Raw genomic sequence first — 23,751 nt, forward strand, 5'->3', positions numbered from 1 at the left:
ACACTTAGTTGGCAACTAATATTTATATCGTGGTAGATGTCTTTAGTAAAATCAGTTATACGTTTATAGTGATCAATGAAAGTGTTGGCACAGATTGACTTGTTTTGTAAACTTTTATATGAATTCGTTAAAAAAGATACAATTGTTTGTTTAACATTTTTGTAAAATATAAGAAGTGCAGGTCGAAGACAATTATGGCATTGATGTTGCTTCTTTGAACTTCCATTTTGAATAATTCTTCTAAGGAATTTCTGCTGCTATAACGATTTCTATTTTTGTTCTTATACACATTTTTTGTAAATTAATTATTTACAAAACGTTATTATTTCCGAGACAGTTCTAGTATTGTTTCTTGTATCGATTTTATAGTAATTGAAACATTACGTTTCTATAAAAGCAGTTCAATATACAAATATTTATATTATTTAGTTTTATACTTTAGAGTGGAAAGTTATTTTGCCAAAGAATTATATAAGGCATCATACGTTTTAGAAATTTACTCAGCATTTTATAAGAAATTCTAGTTCATGCATATACTTAGTGTATGTCTTTGTCGTTCGTTACTATTAGGTTAGTAAATAAGTGGTTGCGGCTTTTGCCATTAGGTGGCATTGACAAAATCCGCAGTCACTTAGTTGCCAACCTATTAAAATAGTTAAAAATATAATTGACAGAGTTTCATAAAAGGCAAAGATATAATTATTAAAACAAGTAATATGCGAATATTATGACAAGCAGTATTTCAAAATGTATGTCTAATCTCAAAACCAAAAAGAAAAGGATATTTGTAAGATGATTTGATTGATAATATAACAATATATAAAAATTTGAAATTGCTTCTTTAAAAAGAAGTGGATAATATGGTTTGGCGTGTTCTTTCTCTGAAATTTTGATTGTTTACAATAGTATGATTTTTACACTGCAGAATTTTATTGTAATATTTTAAATTCCAGCATATGTCAGTGATTTTAACTAGCATTGTATTTTTCCTCTTATATATTTATGTTCGTGTTACATTTTATATATACTATTTATATTTTCAATATATTTTGATTGAAATATTCACTTGAAATACGATACTTGTTAAAATCTGTACACGTTGTTTTTTACACTTTGCAGAATTTTATTGTAATATTTTAAATTCCAGCATATGTCAGTGATTTTAACTAGCATTGTATTTTTCTTCTTATATATTTATGTTCGTGTTACATTTTATGTATACTGTTTATATTTTCAATATATTTTGATTGAAATATTCACTTGAAATATGATACTTGTTAAAATCTTTACACGTTGTTTTTTACACTTTGCAGAATTTTATTGTAATATTTTAAATTCCAGCATATGTCAGTGATTTTAACTAGCATTGTATTTTTCCTCTTATATATTTATGTTCGTGTTACATTTTATGTATACTGTTTATATTTTCAATATATTTTGATTGAAATATTCACTTGAAATATGATACTTGTTAAAATCTTTACACGTTGTCTTTTACACTTTGCAGAATTTTATTGTAATATTTTAAATTCCAGCATATGTCAGTGATTTTAACTAGCATTGTATTTTTCTTCTTATATATGTTTGTTCGTGTTACATTTTATATATGTACTATTTATATTTTCAATATATTTTGATTGAAATACTCACTTGAAATATGATACTTGTTAAAATCTTATGACACGGTTAGGTATGAAATATAATTTATGTCAAGCTTGACCAAACGTGTGAGAAAGAGATACGTTTCATGTATACAACTTGAAATGAAGATAAATCCTCTTTGTAATTTGATCCATTATACCCTTATTTATGAAATTGTAAACAGAACGTTGGTATTATGTTGCGGCCTTTGAAGCATGTGTATGGAATGATTAATTCCTTTTTTTTCCTTTACATCTCTATTGTGCATCTAACATTTTAAGAAAAATAATCAGTGAACTACAAAACTAATGAAAACAAATTATTAATAGTTTTTGCTGAATAATACTTTAGGAAATTTGACTGCCTTATAAATAGGATAAAATTTCCAAAGTATTTAGAGAAAGAAATGATTCTTATGATAAATTACTTGCACTATTTTTTGTTAATTTCATATATGAATTAAATTGTTCAATTATATGTGATTTTTATTAGCAATTTTGTATTAAAATTGATTTAAACTTAATAATTGATAAAAGTCAAATCAAATTTCATTTCAAATTTCAAATCAAATTACATATGTGTCAGTACTGAATAAATTGTGAAAACTTTTGTTAAATCAATGGTGAAAGATTTATATAATCTATCCAAAACCGATGTTTTCATTTACGTAACAGCTGTTACATAACCTCAATGAAAGTGACTAAAGAGAAAAAGAAATCAATAAATTTATTCATGTATTTGTACTATTTGTTTCTGTATTATTATTCTAATATATTTATATTATTATTATGAACAATAATAATAATGTTATTATTATTACATTATTGTTATGTAATATCATTGTTGCTTAAATTTCACTTGGAATCAATTTTAAAAATATCATTATGTAATGCTAATCTTTTTAGAAAATGTTAACTAAAAGATCTAGTATTTATATTTCACTACAATTAAACTGATATCACTTTTAACAAATATTAATAACAGTGTAAAAAGAGTTAAATTAATTCTTAATTGTTAAGAGAAAATTGTACTCCTAATTTCTTTCAATAAATTCTATTAATACTATTTTTTTAAAAATGCTGCAGATATGCGAAAGGATTAGTAATTGTACATTATAACAATTAAATTGATATCAGAGTTTGAATTAATTACAGTCCAGAGGGTGTTAATTACCAAAATAATTGCTTTATTTATTAACTGTCATTTAAGAAAAATATCAATCTTTGGCTACATCAGTTACAGTGTTGAAAGTGTTAAACGAGAAGCAGGATATTTTTATTTCCCAATTGCCATTTTAAAGAAAACTTCATTTCAAATGTCTTCCAAAAATTTTAACAAATTCCATTAATATCCATCTGTTTAGAAAATGGTATGGATCTATTAAAAAGACTAGTAATTAGTCAGTATTCGAAAGTGGTAATTACAGCTTGAAAACTGTTAAATTAACCGTAGTCTCTCTACGAGTGAAAATTCTGCTATAACTTCGATTAACGAATTCGATTTCTGAACCGCTCAAACACTTTTCTCCATGATTACCGCATATATTGGCGTAGTTTGGATTTAAAGCTGCTTGAGTCACGCCTACTCTTATGCAGCCCGGCATGCAGGTCTGCAGTTCTGCTGCGCGAGTCTGCAGGCGTCGCGATCGATTACTTTTACCTCTGGACAAGACCAAAGAACGTTCCACCGTGTTTCCCAAGGTCTCGCGGTGAATATTGATAGGGACACTTCTCTCTGTCTCTGTCTCTCTCTCTCTCCCTCTGTTTCTATCTCCATCCAATGTCGATGAGTCGACGTAAAAATTGTCGTATCTACAATTTTCTATGATAAACTAAACGCAATATACCGGACTGCGTGTAAAAATGAGACGAAGCGATTTTACAAATATTCTGTATGATCAAATGACGACCCTGGTTTCTGAAAATCTATATAATGGTAGGAATTTTATTTCAATTCAAATTTCCAGATCTTTATAATAAGCTATGAAGAATGATAGGACGTATGTAATTTTTAAATTCAGTATGTCGTGATTTTAAAATTCAGTACGCCAACTATTTCCATATCATCAATATTATCTTTTTATTTGTCTTTCTTAAGCTCTTGAAAAATATTAAATGTCAACATATTTTTTCAACTATTTCATATAAAATATTTTCTTCCTTAAAAGGTAGGAAGACAATAAAAATTGGATCATCGTGTTTCTTCTATTTAAATTATAATACATTATTTAAATAGAAAAAGGATAAGAGAAGAATATATATGTCAGAGATTTTTATTATTATTAATTGCAATAGAGTTTTGAAAAGTTAGTGAAAAAGTTGGCAAAATACAGGATTTTAATTTAATAAAAATACATATAAAGAAAATATATAACGCATCTTAGGATTATATAAATAATAAGAAGAACATAAAGAGGAAGATATATAAGAATAATATAAAGAAGGAAAGATTTCAGCACATTAGATATTTTGTTCACTATTTTTCTTGCGTTTAGGTATGCCAAAAAATTAAACACCGTTCCTCTATTCACCAGCATAATAATATTAAGCAAATTTTTTAGTGAATAGCATTAATTGAATTGCGTGAGTATTCTTTGAATAGAATAAAACTTTGTAAAACGTTGGAAAATCTGTGCTACGTTGGTCTCGAATTTTGTAAAATTCTGCGAATTGATACGGTACATTGTACTTAAGAGGTTAGGTTTAATATTTTTAGAAATTTCTGAGTTTTCTCTTAGAATAATATTTTTCGTGCTTTTGCAATCAGTAAATTTAAGAAAGAAAGATGTAAAAATTATTTGCATATATTATCATGCAAAAAATTTAGAAACATAATGATATAATAATTACATAAATTATATAATATATGTAGTTATATTATATGATATTTATTCTACTAATTAATCTATAATAATTACTTCCATTAGGAAAAAATCGTTTTATATGTATATTAATATAATGATATAGTTTATTAAACGTATTAGAAACCCAGTCTATTTTATTTATTTGTTTTTATATTTATATGGGTGTTATATAGATGCCAAACTTGTTACTTTCTTATTTATGTTCAAAATTCTTTCTTTAAACCACCTTTCTTCTCATAAGAACAAATTGCATTTCGCCATTGTAAAAATATTAATAATTTGTTTTTGTCTTAGTATTTATACTAAATTGCTAAAGACAAAAACAACATAAACATAATACGACTTCGCATCTTACCTTACTTTTCGCTCGTTAAATTTAACAAATTAAAATTAAAATATTTGCTAAATTAATAGTTTTTTTTAACATAAATAGATTAATACTTTTTTACGGGGAATGCCGAGATGGATCGATTAATGTTTTAAAAAATATATGGTTCAATTTGAAAAAGTGAAATCGACGTTCCCTTGAATGAATGATGAACCAAACAATTTTAATAACCTCAATGATACCAATCATTGCTAAAATGATGCCTAATATGTAAATTATAAATAATCAAATCTCATTTCCTCAATTATTACAATTTATTTATTACGTCCGTACAAAATCTTGGAAAGATATTTTATAAATTAGAAAACTATTTCATTAGGCTACGCTAAGATCTAAATATGATTTAAGTGATCCAATTAGTCGAATATTAAACCTGTAGAGGCGGTATATGTTGTCCGTGATAGTTGTAGTTGCCGACTGTAGATGTCACTGCTGGGGTACTGCTAATTATTCTTCTATTTTGATGCGTGGAAGGAAATCGGATCACGGGCGCCGGAAATCGAACCCGGCTCCCGAACGTTCGAAACCTAAAGCGCTGCAACTGCGCTGCCGTGTCCGTTTTGAGTTAGTGTCGAGTGGCGCCACAAACCTATGCAATACATTTACAGATATGATTCACTTTTTCTGTAGCAAATTCATCAACAATATTCATTGGAAACCCGGTAAAGAGATGTTGACTGTTCTAAAGATGATGAACCAGTGAAGTCCGGTGACGATGCCGTCGCAAAGGAAGACTCTTACTCGGTGGTGATCACCCCACCACTGGTCGCTTGCGGTGGAATCCCGGGAAACATGAGAAAACCCACGTTTCCCCAATTTTTACCTGATGGAGCAATAGCCATAAGAAACCTCTTGACTCGAAGATGTTTTATGCCAATTGACGGCCTTAACGGTAAATCAAAAAGCCTCGTTTTATGACAGTCCCTTAGGATTATTGCGATCCGCATAATTCTATGTAAACAGCCGGTAGCCGCCTCGAACGTAAAGAGTCACCGGACGTAACAGTATGTGTGTGAAAGGTTTGGTTCCTTTCTTTGTCTGGTTTATTTTGCCTCCTTAACTTCTTGGTCGGTGGTATGGGATTGGAATGTTGTCTGTGTCTGGTATCAGTTCCATAGGATTTAGTGTGCTGTATTCTTGAGCTATTATGTAGCCTATGGCGAGGGATTTGTTTAGGTATGCGGTGTCTATTTCTGTGAGACTGTAGATTATTGTATTTCCTTGTTACTCCTATGGCGAGGTTGTTTATTCTTCTTTATGTGTCTTTTTGTTGCTTGTGTACTTAAGAGAGTTTTCGCTGATCGGTGTTTCTGAATGGAATATCCGGGGCAAGTCCTTTCGAACTTTTTGATTATTTTCCAACCGGCTGTGTTCAAGTTGAACCACATTATACGTGCAAATAGCACGTAGTACAATAACTTGTCTTTTTTTTACATACAAGATATTCAGCTACAAAAAGCTGCAAAAAGATTTAAGGGGTGATTTTTGAAGTTAAAATTAGTCAGAAATCAGGAATAAAAAAATTGCGTTTGCAGCTTCATTTTTACTTAAACACAATTAAAAATCGGTTGAAATGTCCTTGAGCGAGAGCGAATCTCTTTACGCGGATGAAAGCAGGTCACCTTGAGCAGAGGGATGCACAGTGATTTTCAAATCGAACGAAACATGAGCAGCAGCTGTATATCCCGTACAAATCGAAGAGCAGAGGACTATGGCATTTGGAAACGTACACCATCCTGCGCGAAAACGTTCTGGCGGCAGCGAAAATTTGTAGATTGAACCTGGTTACTGATTGAAATCCATAACGACATATTGAAAACGTCCTATGGGATTTCCGAGTAGAGGGGATTAATGTTTCCTCTAATCTTTTGCTTCCATAAATAATCAGTAAACAAAAGCACGTATTAACAATGTTTATACAAAGTTCACAAATCATTATTGTCCTGTCACGTAAAAATGACAGGAAAATAATAATAAAAAAAATGTTGGGTTCTCGAACTAGAGTTCGAGATACCTTTGTTCCATAATAAGATTGCAAGTGTGCGATTAGACCGTTACCGAAAGACTGAAGCCTCGACCAAGACCCAGCCCTTCTAGACGTTCGTTTATCTTATCTCTACGTGCCGAATTCATATTCCTTTGTTTTGGGAGTCGGTGTCGTGTGCAAGTCGGTTCAGGTTTCCTGAGTCGGTTGGAAATATTTGTTGACGTTTCAGTCCCATCCACGGATATCCACAGGAAAATCACACAAGGGAATAGCAATCGTTTTATATTTAGTATTATTAGTAAATGTTCGATACAACGAAATGCAGTATAAGCAGGATACATACAATATGCATAGCACTACAATACATAGCACTACAAAAAATTAAGAAAGTAACAAAAGATACAAAAATAAAGGAAATAAAAACGTTCAAAGAATTAGAAACGAAAAGGCTAAAAAATCGACAGCAGAATAAGTTAAACCTATACTAAATCTATAACTAACTCTAACTTTATGTTTATAGAATTCTCCTAATTGTCTTTGGCTGTCGAAATGGTTCTATCCTTTCAGAATTGTTTTACCTTCTTACCAACTTTCTAAAACTACTAAAACGTGTTACGTAACAAGGTAGTGGTGGAGATTTCATTCAGAAAAGATATTTACAATATCCTTCGCCTAACGCCTTCGTTATGCTTGTAACTGAATGTTGCATAAAGAAGTGTTCTGATGTCCCTGGATTGGTGTTGAACTTTATTTTTGTCATTTTTGTAATTTTTAAATTTGGTATTTTCATGTTGATTATATCTGACAGGATTTCTTGTAGTGAGTGATTTTGGTCTTATGTTTTTTGGTGTGAATATGTAGTAGTATTTGTATATGTAGTATATAGTATTTCATACATTGCGTGCTTGAGTGTTTATTTGTGTATTGCCATTCCCTATGTTTTTGAGGGTGAAGTCGGTTATGGCGCGAGACGTGTTGAGTTTTTGTTATATCTTTAATATTCATTTATTAGCTGTATATTGGTGACGGTTTCATTTTTTTTATTTGTTCTTTGAGTGGGGTGTTTAACAGTTTTGATTGGAAGTTAGCTTCTCTCTACTTTTCCGCTTTCTCTTTTTTTGTTTGCTGAATTTACATTTTTGATTCTTCGTTTCGTAGATGGCTAAACTGGTTATTTAGTTCTATCGGTTCTATCATTGTTGTGTTTTTGATTTTCGTTTGACTTAATGAATCTTATGGTTGGAGCTATCTTCTTTCCATGCTTTCTTTATTTTTTTATTGATTGATAAATGTAGTTAGTGTTTCTCTGATTTCCTCGCCGTCGGTAGGGTAGGAATCTTTTCTCCCTCGTTTATGTTAAGCTGATATTTTAGTTTGGTGATGTCTTTGTCCAATTCTTTATTCTAATATTCTAATATTTCCTGTCAAGCTGTTGGATGCTGCTTTTACTGCTCCTTGGTTGTTGTGCTTGTTTTTAGCGCGGTTTTGCTTGCACTTCTTCGTGTGCAGCACGGTGCCATTTTATGGTTCTCGTACGGCGCGGTGGACGAGACTCGTTGATTTCCCGCACCTTTGTACACGATATTTTTTCTTTTTTATTTTTCTCTTGTAGCAGAGGGTATCCCTATCATGGAGACCACCAATTTTTCTCGCACAGTTACCATGGGCGTACGCTGTTACATTCTTTGGAGGTTAAGTTGCGTCCACTGACCAGAGGTGTCGATGTTTTGGTCGCTCCTGCGCGATTTTGTGGTTACTTTCTCGACTAAGATCGTCAGTGAATACTGTCTTCCAAATTCTTAAGCGCCACTAGGTGGCCCCTTATACAATTGAAGAATAATTAAATACATAAAAATGTACATACATATTTATCATATATGGTTAAATATAATATTAATAAATAAGAAGATATTTCTTATTTATATAAGATTATATAAGATTCTTGTGGGATTCGATTTTCTATTTCTAAAGATTGTGATAATATGGTATTGGCCTTACTTTTATCCGTCGAGCCTTTATGGATTTGTAAGCTATAAGATTTTATAAGTTTCCAATTTCCACGGGATTTGCAGTGGCTGACTTACTTTGTTTAGTTAGGAAGCTGGTGTTATTCTTGTAGCTATTTCCTTGCATAGATTCCAATTTACTTTTCAAAGAGTTTTATTTGAAGTTGTTGAAGTTAACTAATTCATCGATCTGCAGTGCACTCGTGAGCGATGGTTGTGCAAGTTTGGGGATGGTTGAGTTGATTAGAAGGCGATATTTATTCCTGTGGACTAATTCAAATTTTCATCGTGGTGGTATAGGCTTAAGACCTTTAAGAGGCGATTAGGGAATATTGTTGTTATTACAGGGAAATGCAATTCCTGTATGCCGAAGATCAGATTAATAGCATTGAAGGTTCCTCTGGCTAAATAGAAATGAGTTGGTTTGAAGTCATTCTTGTACATTAATTTTGCTTCTCAACTGAGTCTTGTCTGATCTCCAGATATTGTTGTGGATATTAAAATTATCCAATAGGATGTAAGGTTTTGATAATTTATTGATTAAATTGTTGTGCTGTGGCTCATGTAGGGAATAATTGTTCGGGATATACACATATGCATTACATATGTAAACATTTGAGGGAAGAGATGGATTTTTGTTGCTATTACCTCCATAGTGTTATCTACTTGTAATTCCTCACTACTGTAAGAATGTTTGACTAATATTGCGACTCTGTAGTTCCGTAGTTGATCTGTAGGGCGAAGAAGTTACTAGAGTTCCATTGTAAGATAGGCGTTTCGGATCGGTACATAATTATTTAGGGAAATTTGATCTAACTATGGAAATGGTTACAAATAAATGGAAATAGTTATAGTTATAAATAAAGAAAACTAAGGAGCTGGTTAGAGGATTCTGTGTTGGTTGAGATTGACTGGGGTTTCAGCAGGTTCAGACTTTTCATTGATTTGATCTAACTCTTCGATTTAAATTTTGCTACGCTTAACAGTATTGTTTCGTGATTTAACTGACATAGTATTATGTTCTATGGATAATGGTGTGATCGGCAATAACTGTGTTGTCAATGTCTATACTGTTCGCTAATTGTAATATTGGTGCTTATCTATGGATGCTCTTTTGTTTGAGGTTAGTGGTAAGATCAATTCCACTCTTACCGAAGGAGGAAAAGATTCTTTAAATTCTTCTGCTAATATGGTTAGTTCACTTACTTCTTTATTTTTCCTAGGGGATAAACAGATGTTCTCATATTCTCCATTTGGGCAGAGCTTGGCGATATGGCGGACATAGTTAGGCTTAAGTTTACAAATACTTTGTACCGAGTCTCTTCATATGTAACAATAAAGAATTCTGAAATTTTAGATGTATTTTCAGGGTTTACGTATATTCGCCTTTTAAAACTTAGAATTTAGCTCTTGAAGGCTGAAAGAACTAGCTGGAAAGAACACCAGAGAGTTTTGCACGAAACGTGAAACATTATTTCTCCTTTCGAATTAATTAACCGCTTCTTCCTCGCTCGAAATTGACTTCCCATTACTCACAAATAAGCGATCGCTATCCTGATCGTCGAATTAATTTACTAATAATAATAGTGAGATTTTATTTAGTATGTACGAATAAGTAACTCAACATGAGAAGCACACAACTGTAATATAACCAAACAGTAGGCGAAAAGATCGAAACGAACAAATCCATCGTTCAAAAATATCCTCCACCCAATAATCTTTTGGTAGTATATCTTTATATACCGTAAAATATACTATGCACCGCTTAAAAAGATATAAACTACAATAAAAGGATTAATTCCCTAACTATATAAGTATAAAAGTTCTACAAATGGCAACGACCGTTTGAAACGAATGATCTTAGGGAGCTCCATCTACTCATTAACACTAGAACTACCACACCAGTTAAATTGACTGGTTTTACAATTTTATAACTATGTCAACCCTCGTTTAGAGATCATGGTCTCAGATGGATCAATAATACCAAAACTGTACTACATAACATGGAATTGCTTCTGTAAGAAAGTAAGAAATCAATAAATATAAAAATACTCTATTATTAGGTATTTTTTAAAGACCAGTCATTTTCACTGCCTTATTGGTTTCTAGTGTTGCAATGCTGGAAACGTTCAGGCAGAAGAAATTAGCAGTTACGGTTGAATCATTCATAAGACAATGGGTGCAGGAATTCAACACGGGTAGAAAAACTGTATGATCACGTTTTCGCCGCCTGTCTCTCATTAACCGTTTTAGTGGCAAGGGTTTTCAAGAATTCGTGTCGGATTGTGCCATGCAGCGTGATAGCGTTTCGTTTATTTATTTGCGAGAAATTTTTTTTCGTTTATGCAGGTGATTTATGATTATTTAGAAAAAAAAAAAAAGTAATTGATATGACTCGCGACGAACTACATTGGGAACCGAGCGCGTTGCGAATTGACGATTGTAACCAAACATCGCGACACAGTTCACCACAGATCGCGCTGCGTTAGCGCCAAAACGGTTAAAGAGCATCTCAAAAAACTGCGATTTCATTACAAATTTTTTTTTATTTGGAAGAATTTTACAATCAGATAACTCGATGTTGAAAACCGTCAAATATATTTTACAGTATTTAATAAATACATAGAATATTCGCTGAGGCGCTTGGTACTAACTGATTCGCTAAAGACTGTGTATAGATCGCTACTAAGATCGCTCGAGACTGACACTGATACACTGCTCACCTTACGATCGCATTCGGTTATCTATACTGGTCGGGGGAGAGCCGGAAACTTCAAAATGTCTTCGTTCGACGGTTGCACGTAGCGGCAACATTGTTTTGTCCGGAGTTTAGTATTATATTACGTGTTCCCTAACGATATTGATATTCCGAGGCAAAACAACAACATGATTCGAGTTGCCCTCTAGCTCGTGTGCCACTACATCTCCATTTATCGCATTTGGTTTTACGCCCTGTGTACTCGAGAATTTTCCAACAAAATTTCTTTCCACGAATCAACTACTGCCTCGAATATGCGCATACCTCTCTATCCGTTTGATCTCTCTCATCCACTGCCACTCTCGAACAGCTTGCTCAATGTGCTGTCTTGCTCCTTTATTGATAATGAATAGAGCAACGTCACACACGTACGGACACGCGTTTCCAAGAACAATCGCCAGCAGGGAGGATACATATGCTTTCAATTTCAACGAGCAAAGGGGCAAATGGTCGCTAATAGCATTTTGATGAGCCTCTTTTCTTCTCTGTCTCGCACTGCACCATTCTCTCGAATAATCACTGTCGCTTCGTTCTCTTTCTCTTAGTTTCTCCATGCATTGTCAGTGCGTGTTTCGTGTGCATTCCGAGTGCAAGGAGGGGCCATGCTTAGTTCATTGATCATTCGGTAAATCGGTGACTCATGTGCAAGCCGACATGCGTCTGCCCCTTTCTTTGCTTCGTTTTACTACTTCGCCCCTTTCAAAATGAAACGCTCGTTCGATCGTTACGCCCGCATAACGCGAAGCGTAGAAAACACGCGTCTATGTCTTGCCCTCTCGATAGTTAGCGTTGTAGAGCGGACCGTTGCTCAGGGCCGTCCGTACATAATCGTGGCACCCTGCGGTTCAGGATATTCTGGAGAAAATGCAGAGGCGAAAATATATTAGGTTGTCCGAAAAGTTTCTTTCGAGTATCAACAATTTCTGTTTTGAATTAGGTATGATCCATTTCGTTATATTTCTATTATTACGTTCGTACATAATTCAATAAACTAATATAAATCAAAAAATATTGTGCGTCTATAATTTCCTTATAAAACGAAAGAAACTTTTTCGGATAATCTAATATATAAAGAAATAACTCTTATAACGTAGTATACTAATTATAAATATAAACACACACACACATATCCATATTGTATATTGTATTTATATATACATATGTCATTTTATATATTATTTATTTTTATATATATTTTGTATTTATTTTATATATGCACATGTCATATAGATAGAGGAATTAAATTGAGAAGGGGGAAGACCTTTTTTTCAAAAATGGTGTAATATATATTTAAGTTTAAAAAATAGTATATGTGGTTCCATTTATAATGGGATTCTATGTTCCCATGGGTTTCAGACAAGTTAGAAAAATTGTAACAATATAATAACAATATAACAAATTTCTCTAAAAGGTACTTTGGGGATATGTTATATAATTATTCCAGCAAAGGTTTATCTAAATTAGTAAGAATTTTGAAATCTGTGAATAGCCATGATTAGGAGATAAAGGAAAAGCTATTATTTCTTTTAGGATATTTAGTGTTATCATTCTCAGATTATTAAATATATTTGTTGATGTTTATCTAATATGTTTATTATTTGTAACTTATGACTTTATAAAATTCCATTAATAATTATAATTCGATTGTACAAGAGTTTAGTACAAATTAAATATGTTTTATCTTTTTGACTATCTAGTTATTTTGTTATAAATCTGCCATTTCATTTGTATCATGTAATTTATAATATTAAATAGAGTAAATGATGATATTGGCCGATGATATACACAAATGTGATGTGAATTAAAAATCATGAAATTGTAGAGAAAAATTGCACAATAATTGATATCAAACAAATACCTGAAGTTTTACAATATACAGATACAGTGAGACAAAAATTTCTCTGTGCACCCTTTAAAACAATAACATCATATAACTTAATTAACTAATTTAAAATTGCATCAAATGACTCAAATTTTTTTGGAAAGTTAGAAAAATTAGTTCACAAAATTTTGAGAAAATAGAAATTACTAGGTAAAAGTCACTTTTATAAAAATAAAAGTTTTATCCGCGCTTGTAATAAAAATTTGAACGACACACTTTGAACATTTATGTTAGTACATGCTGAAAATTTCATAAAAATTAATTAACGTTACTATAAAGTTCGAGCGATTAAAAAATAGTGAATTTTTCAATTTTTCATAACTTTCGCCCTATGACTGTAAAAATAAATTTCAAATATGAAAATAAATTTTGATATCAAAATTTATCGTATCAAGATGAATTTTTAATTTTAATTTATCGTATTAAGATGAATTTTTCAGCATGTAATTGACATATGTTTACAAAACCCACTTTAATAATAATAATAAATTTTCATTATAATATAAAGTTATATAACGTGATCTTTACTACTTCCATCACCGTTCATATCAATTTCAATTTTCTGAACAATTTTTTCCCCATCGTCTAGTTAAAACAATCCTTGCAATTTTTCAAAAAAACTCGTCGTTTGGTTTAATTTTAAAAAAGTTACTCTCTTCCAAAGAGTGTTTTTTGACTGATTATATATATTATGTAGGTAAAAATTATCTGTTATTAATATTATCTTCAGATTTAGAAAGACAAAAAATTGTTTATAAATAGAATAAAAGCTATCATTAGTTTTCCATTGTAATTTTATGATTACTTTTTGATGAGGGTAACATTGTACTTCGTAATTGTAAATACGATTACGCTATGGGCAGATTAATATTTCTACGCCTTTGACGTTATGTTATATTATGTTACATTCGAGGAAAATGTGTAAGAGTGTTATAATATGTGTGAGTTTTCGTCTTACAATTTTTATTCGTAACATTACATCAAAGTTTTACTTGAAACGTTCAGAGGTTGTTTATCTGTTAAAATTACAATGAAGTTAGAATATAAAAATTCAAAACTGAAAAATTTCTATTAGACTTGCTAAGTCCAAATTAATTTGCTGATTTAGATACAATTTATTTAGGTGAAATATAATTGGACGGGAGTACAGTTTTGTGAAGTTATCATTTTTCTAGTCGTACATTTGAAGGTTGAACATTTATTGTTATTAAACCATATGAAAATTATCTTTGTAATTTATTCCTCGTATTTTCATTCCTTTGTGTCTTAAAAGTTTATTGAGAAATCTACAAATAATAGTTTTCTTAAATCTTTTGTAAATAATAATTATGTATTTGTGAGTTTATTTATTTGATATTTATTTCAAGAAACTTACAATCAAAACATGATAATAAGAATACTTTTTATCGTGGATAGAGGTGCAGGTAAGATGGAATTTATGATAGCTGAATTATTATTGCTCGTTTTTGGCGTCGAAAATAATAATGGAATTATATATTGTTTGAAATCTGCCTTATCTCCCGCCTTACCCATGTTCCTTGGTCTCCCTCTGTTTGTCGCCATCTTTTGTTTCCCTACCTTACTTTGTTTGCCGCGCTTCTGACTTCCTAACCTCTTCCCCTCTAGTTTTTCTAATTTGTGTCTTTCTCTCGTTCCTGACTTCTTTTCGCTTTTCTTTCACTTCCTTCTCGTATGCTCACCCTTTATTTTCCCTTCTTCGTGTCACTTTGTGCTTCCTTCTCCTTTTTCCCTTCACACTTCACTTTTTCCGCAGAGCTCTCCGTCCGCGTGTTACCCTCGCCCCGAACCAAACCTAAAGTCCGTAATTATATATTGGTATAGTATAAATAGTTGTTGTATTGCTATTTACTAGCCTGATGATTTAGGATTATTTAAATTCTTTACATGTACATAGAGTTTATAATAAAGATGGAAGTTTAGGTGTAAAATTAACCTTATCGTTAAATATTTCTAATTTGGTTTAAAAGTTTAAAAAGAAAATAGAGCTCTATGTTTTACAATTGTTATAATATTTCATTCTGAGTGTTACAGTTTCTTCAAACGTATTATGTTATTCGAGGACAAATGTGTGTTCTGTCCTTTATTTTTAAGTGTCATGTTTAAGGAAATTGGATAGTCAGATGCTTGCCGGGTACGATCAGCGCGTATTGGGGCCATTTTACAAAACCACATTATGTGTCCGGTACTTTATGGTTAAAAACCTTATGAACGTATCACAAAAATTTGCTTGCTTAACTCGTGTTTAAGGAAATTAGAAATGAAGTTAGTGTACATATGCGCGGGACAATTAAAATAAATAAAATAATGTAATTTCTTCCAATGTAAGGAGGATCATATGAAACTACATGAAATCAGTTGAAACATTTTTAAAACATTGTTGAGAATATTTCTGAAGGGTTAAATAACGTTGTAAAAATAAATTTAATGGAGAAATTTGTCAAGGATTGAAAAACAGTGTAACGGATTATGAAAGAAATTAAAATGTTGAATCTATATGAATTACACAAATGAATTACATATTTGAAATAATGAAATTACAGATTGCATATTGAGCTGGAAATTTAAGACATAAAAATTCTACTTCTCATTTATTTCGTATTAATTTACATTTTGCTTTACGGAAATATCGAAAAATATTCAAATATAATATAGTATGATTTATTAGTAATGTAAATAAAACTCGGAGGAAACCAAAATAAATTTTAATAAATACGATGATCTTGAGATACTTATTTTCATCTAACTTTTGTCAAATTATTAACTATCTGTGATGAAGTATTGTGATATACCTTAAAATATGTTTACACTATCACATACATGTTTTATTCCAAATTTTCTAAAATACCATACTCATTCTGCGTGTGGAGGGGTATTAGTTGCACAAGATATTTAATCAAATAAATTCTTCTTCATTTGTTATTTTAACACTGTATAAATAATTACAGAATTTAATTAATAGAATTAATAGAATTAATTTAAAAAGGGGGAAATCCATTAAATATTGAACGAAAATATTACAACATCAACACTGAGCTTATATTTTTTCACAGAATATAATTTCACAGAACAAGATATAATTTCAGGAGAAAATTTAATTTTTTGCAGACTTCAAAAGAATACAATTTTTGTTTGTTGTATCTTCCGTTTTGTCTTTCATTATAAAATGTTATAAAATATTATATAACCGATTTTGTCAATTTTTCATTTAATATTATGAAAAATCAAAAAGTGGCGTTGAATTTATAATTATTCACACCACTGCACAATGTCAAAACACGAGAACATAAAGAGGCTATTAAATTACATTTAAAAATAAATTATAAGTCAATAAAGATTCAATTACATAAATTAATTACAAAAAAGGTTGGAAAACATGATAAAGCTTTATGAAGAAAAACAATATTTTTATTGAGTTTGTTTGCAAATAAGCATGCATTAATACAGTGTATTGATACAATCCAAATTGACTGTAATTTATTTTATTTCATTTTATTATCATTAGAATGCAAATAGAATGCACATAGTATGCAAAAATATATACAATATTCGAAATTTAGTATTCTACTTATATAGCAATTTTCTACTTATTTATTTCTCTAATTATAAAAATATGAATTTACATAACTATTTGTCTTGCAATTATTATTTTCCTTCCATGAACAAATATTAAAACGAAATATATTTCAAAAATCTTTCAGACGTATCAAACAGTGAAAAATATACCTAAATACTAGGAAAAATGGAACGATCGAAATTTTGGTCTCCGTGTCTCGAAATTTTCGTTGGCTTGTTCGTACGGGCCTGAGGGTCCCGTATGCTTCGACTGCGCGTAACGAGCAGTTGTCGAGGTTCCCTGAGTTGGGCCAGTGGCAGCAGTTGCTGACTTTCCAGTACAATCACCGAGCGTATCCTTCGCGCGCTGAGTAGCAATAATAACGCTTTGAAACGTGCACGTGTTTTCTCACTCGTGTGATTAAGAAAACCTCTCAAAATACTCGTCAACGTAATTTTCTATCACAATCTCGCGACTGAATGTGTTAGTGGTATAGTGAATAGTGTGTTTATAACCGACGATATCCTATTCATCCTGGTTAGTTCATTATCGTGTTGCAAGGCGGCGTCACTTCAAACTGATTATTCGCGCGTTCGTTTCTCGTGATAAATACCGCGATACGAGGATTTAATCGAGTAATATTCAGTTATCGCAATATATCTTCATTTCACGGAAATCGGCATTCTCGCGGAGAAAGTTATACAGAGTAAACGTTAAAATCACACTCTGACAGTTAAATAGAAAATTGACGCGCAACTGTCCAGCAGTTTACGTTTCATTCTAATTTCCCATTAGTTCTAAACTATTTTTACTTTTCACTTTATTACTATTAAACTAGTTTTTTTAATGTATGGTTAAATTCTTCTTAAATCTCATATTTAAACTATATTTCCTTTCATCTTTCGCTCTATAACTCCAGTGTCCATTAACTCTAAATTGACTGAACAGTGTGTAATGGTGTGTTGATGTGAGTGCAAGTTCAAGGGATACGTACGACGAGGAAAGATTTCACGAGATAACAAGAAATTCTTGAGCGATGGTTCATATGAGCTACGCGCAATGGGCTTGCCTGCCCAGCACTTATCGGAACAAGGTTCGTACATTTGTTTTAAACGCGCTTTTTTCTCCAGTTATAGTTTATCAATGCCGCGCGCATACATCGTCGCGCGTAATATTTCTTCCCTACATTCTTTTTTTCTTTTTTTTTTTTTTATTTGGCAGACTTTTTACAATCAATTTTTATTGAGAATTATAAGCAAATTATATTGACGTGGTACTGTAACTAGGATTATAAAAGTTTACAGTATGTTTGATTCTAGTTGAATCTAATGCTTCAACCTAAAGGGTGTCGCCATTTTAGCCTGCGGATCTGATCCCAGTACCTACCTAGGTAGGATACCTAGTATAAATTTATTGCACAGAATATGCTGTAATTAATAATGCAATTGGTAAACGGATGCAATTAGATGATATTGATTGTAAAGATTTTGTAAGTTTCACTGAATATTTTGCAGGAGAGAGGATGAATGATAAGAAACCAGGTCTATGCGTAGGTAATGCAATTTGTACTTGCACCGATATGGAAGAAAGAGTAGACAATATAAGATAATATTTTTTCGTTTGAAGCTTCATTTTCCAAGACAATTAGGTTCGAACTTTATACTTTATGTAAAGTAACATAACATATTTTGCTTAATTAACCCTTTGAGTGCATTGGGCGCATATAGGTGTCTGGCGAAAGCTATCGGTGTGAACTAAGGACATATATATGCGGTTTCTGTAAGTGCCCGGCATGGACTAAGGACGCATGTATGGGTTTTTCAATTTTTCCGAACACCTACGCAGAAGTAATACTATTACGTTTGTGTGAAATAAATATAAATGCATTCCTTACGGCAGTAAACAAATGCCAATAGTGGCTCGTTATTGTTGAAGCGGTCACCACTTGTAAGAAAACTCTACATCTGGTTTTTTTAGTTTTCTCAAGCACTGAATTTTTCACACACAACTAAATTATTAACTTGTGTTATATTTACTAAATTTAGTTTTCTAGTTTATTGTTTTCTAGTTTATTACCCAAATTCTAGTTAACTGTAAATTTCAATGTTTATAATAAATAATTAAAAATAACTAAAAAATAACGCTCTTGAATCATTTAATCTCGTGCAAAAGAATTACTATAACTTATTACGATTTGCGCTTTGAATAGTCAATCAACAGAGTTGTTCAGTCTAACGAAAAACTATTCCGTCCACAGCGATCGTCAGCGCTAGACGCGCGCCGTCCGTACGGACGGCATAGGCCGCGAGTATTCAGCACTCCAGGGTTAACCCCTATAATAATAACTATATAATAATATAATATAATAATAACAATATATAATATACAACATATAATGTAATAATAACAACATAATCGTGAAATGACTGAAATGTCGCAGGTCAATAAAATATTAGTTTCTCCTCTCATACCACAAAAAATTTTTTTTTTTTTTTTTTTTTTTTCGTGGAGGAAATCTTCATAGACACCTTAATACCCATTCAAAGTGGTGGGGCATAAGGTAGTGCCGGATTCTTACCGGCTAAAACCTCCACGGGCGGGGGATCAGTAGCCAGTGCGCGAGTTTCCTCGGGCCCCTGGGTGCCTAACATCATCAAGCACCCTTTATTACTAAGGTGCAATCCCAGAAGATACGTGCACCTACAACAATATGGCAAGAGCGGGGCTGTCACTTGCCTGTTGCATATTTTTCTTTTCAGAAAAATTGTATAATGGGGTTTTATCATTAATTATGCCTCCTTTTCCGAGGATTCGAACTCGCCACACACAACCACGCGTCGCTTTCAGTTCTGGGCTTTAACGCGCGTAGCTGGCTACACCGCCGAGGTTCTGGCTGATTGGAAAGTATTTGATTCTTAATGTGGCAATGTATATCATAGGAAGTATTCTAATTAGCCTCTTGATGTATACATTATTATACATTGTATGTTATAATTATAATTAACTATATATATAGTTAATCGCTAATATACAAAATGCGATAAACAAAATAGAAAAGTTGTTAATTCTATTTATTTGAAGTTTTATTGTATTCTATTTACTGTGTCTATCTTTTCTTTTCATATCGTTTCTTGGTTTCTTGTGAACATTCTTCTAATCACAGTAGTAAGGGGACTTATACATTTTCCACTTTCTTCTTTTTATAATAAATTTGTCTACATTGAAACAAAAAAGATATTATTTATAGCCAAATCTTTTGCTTCTAGAAAACATTCTTAATGAATGTGATCTTTAATTAAATTTTCAATGAAATAGGAAATGAAAAGCTGATCGATATTTGCAACTTCATATTACACTAATCATTTATTTTATTATTTAAATTTCGCATTTTATCAATTGAGCAAAGCATTTTTTAATTTCTCTCATTTTTACGTTCATGGACTTGGTGCTCTGCTGTTTTCTTAAAAAGTTTCTCGAAAACTTCAGCTGTAGTTTCTTTCAACATTGCTACTTTAAAAACATTATGTAAGATATGAATAAGACAAAATTGATAAATGATCCAAACTAATTATTAAAGTAATGTAATTATCGTGGAAAACTCTCGAGGAAATTCTAATGAGCCATATGCTCTTGACCCTTTAGGTCATTGAGCTATTAACACGTTGAATGCCACGAGGGTCACCGGTGACCGGCGCATCAAGATTAGTAGAAACACATAATTTGAACAAATGTAAATAGTTATCAATTTTTTATTATTACTATCGTTATTACAATAATGTGATGAAATTAATGCAGTATACAACATTTACAAATAGTTTTATTTATGCATGAAATATACATCTATTATGTGTGCCCCCTCCCCCAACCAGTGGCTGTTGAAAGTGTTTTACTTTAATGAACAATGACCCTAAGGAACGTTTCATCTTGCAAGATGTCTGATAGCAATTAAGGGCCTTGACAGTAAAGTAAAAAATGCTAAATATTGTGACTGTTCTTTAGGATTGTCGCGGGTCCGAATAAGTATGATGAAGGGATGAATGATGGTTTATGGCAGAACCCCAGACTTAATAACATAGGACAATTATTTAACAAGGCGAACGAACAATATGAGATAATTGATAATCGTAAAAATAAGTGAATCGAGTGACTTTGATGATTATCCATCGTAACATATCTCTTGTAGATAACATTTCAATAAAAACTTCATCGTGGTGCCACGGCCAAAGCTTGTAAAACTAGCGTTGTATTCGACGTGTTAAGAAAGTGTACGTGACCGTCTTGAGTCAACAGTTGTAAAACACGTGTACGTCGTAGTAATACCGAAAACTCTGGTATAAAACGGAAGTGTTGATGGAGAGAAGGGTCAATGATCAGTAGTCAATAGTCGTAGTTAGGGTTATAACTTAACTGTGACTAGTGGCAGTTGCGAGTAGTCGCTCAGAAGTTGTGGGCTGTTGTAAGTTGTAAATTGAGCTGTGAACTATCAATTTAGTATCACATTACTACATTAAGTTCTAATTAAATAGTTATAATTCTCTATTTTAATCGCAATAAATATATCTATGTAACAAACAAAGATCACTATAATTCTGATTTCTATAGTAATAATTAAATTATTATCTATTTAGATTGAAAATGACTTGCCTTTTATACATAAAGTAAAATTTACTTATATTTATTAAATTAATTAAATTTACTTATAAAATTAGTACATTCGAAGCAACAAGAAATTTGTTTAAATGTTCAATCTGTCGACGAAACGTATTTGTTTACAGTCTTTATTCGTAACTATCTCGTTGATATGAGAAAGTTTCACGAAAACTATTCGTTCGGCTTCCTAAAGATGTAACGGCGCGAAGAATAAACGCGTGATATAATATACAATGTCTTGAACTTTTAAGTTTACGTAAAAATGATCGTAAATATAAACTGCAAGTTCTCCACCTGTATGAAGTTAGCATCTAGTTTTTTCAATGTCGTATTTTTTAAAGTTGTTCCAAATTGTTCTACGTTTATTCTACATTGTTCCAAACAAATACAGTAAAAAGTTCTTCTTTGGAACACATACTTACATCACTAGAACAACCCAGAACAAAAATGTGAAGACTGGAACACGGCCCGACAAACGATGCAAGAGCAAAAGCAGCTCTACATGTGTGACCAGTTTTCATATTTTTGCTCTGGGTTGTTCTAGTGTTGTTCTAGTGTTGTAGGTAAAGAAGTAGTAAGAAAAGAGGATTCTTTTATTATACGGTATTATTGTCAAAACGAATAGGAATGTCCTTAATTTAAGGAATTTGTAATCTGAATAAATAAGTTAGCTAAAAGGATTTTTGTTGTATACTTTTAATTATCGGGCAATGAATGATTATATTTAACACTAGAACTACCACACCAGTGAAATTGACTGCTTTTCAATTTTATTTTGAAATTCCCTATTTATGCTATATCTTTTTTTCTGCAATGATATAATGACTTTCGCAACGATAACTAAAAGAATAATATAATTAATTTCATTTTGTTTTTTATGTGTTCAAACTGAATATAATTTCGTATGAAGGCTATATATACAAATACCAGTGAAAGTGACTGGTTCTAAAATTTTATAAATGTGTCAATCCTCGTTTAGAGGTTCCAGACGGATTAATATACCAAAAATGTATTACATAACATGGAATTGCTTCTGTAAGAAAGTAATAAATTAATAAATATTAAAATATTCTATTATTGTGTATCTTTTAAAGACCAGTCACTTTTCCTGGTTTTGGCAGAAATAGCTTCGTGTTAACTATCGGTAGTTCTAGTGTTAATCGGCGAACGAACGTATCCTTAATGAATGTTTTCACAGACAACGCCAGATATAAAGATTTTATATTTCTAGGTAAAATTCTAATATTTATTTATTCCTACGAATTATCCAATGCTCGCTATTGCTATCATTCAACTAAATCGACTTCGATGCTATCAAGAATATAATTCTATAATTATAGTAACAAAAACTTATATGCGTTATTTTACATATCAGGTAATTTGAGGAGGCAGATTTTTTATTGTTGTTGCAAGTTGTTCTACATTAGTCCAAGATTGTTCCAAACAAATAATGATTTATCATGAAAAAAAGTGATTTTTTACTAGTCCCATTTTTTTGAAAATCGAGCATTTAAAGGTTGTTTTAGATTGTTGTAGTTCTTGTAAACATTGTTCCAAGTTATAATTCGAATATTACGTTTAGTTTTGGATTTAATCGATGAAATTTGTCCAGTGCATGCAATTGAACGCATGCATATCTAGATACGTTGCTAGTTTCAAACAACCGTAAGTTTTAGCTTCGTCAGCTCAATTTTCAGTCGTATTACTGTCCAAATTTACAAAGCTACATTATATCATCTGCTAATATATATTCATGTTATACTATTTAGAGAAATTGTTCGAGCCTTGAATAATACATTATGGAAATGAATGATACGAATCATACGTTGTTGTTTTGTTAACAATAACAATGTTCTTGTTAATACTATTAGTAAGTAAATAATAAAGATTGAGATATATATCGTATTATTTTTTATTATGTAAATATAAAACTTATTTAAGAAATTACATATAAGAGGACACAGTTCATCGATTTTCATGATTTTGAGATGTGTCGAGGTCA

At 31.5% G+C, this 23,751-nt stretch overlaps 1 protein-coding gene across 1 annotated transcript in view; it reads left to right on the forward strand.

The window, feature by feature from the left end:
• Positions 1 to 23,751, forward strand: part of LOC126926444 (uncharacterized) — a 343,177-nt gene that overhangs the window by 41,913 nt on the left and 277,513 nt on the right. The window lies entirely within an intron of this gene.

The sequence above is a fragment of the Bombus affinis genome, chromosome 18, assembly GCF_024516045.1.
Source record: "Bombus affinis isolate iyBomAffi1 chromosome 18, iyBomAffi1.2, whole genome shotgun sequence".
Classification (NCBI taxonomy): domain Eukaryota; kingdom Metazoa; phylum Arthropoda; class Insecta; order Hymenoptera; family Apidae; genus Bombus; species Bombus affinis.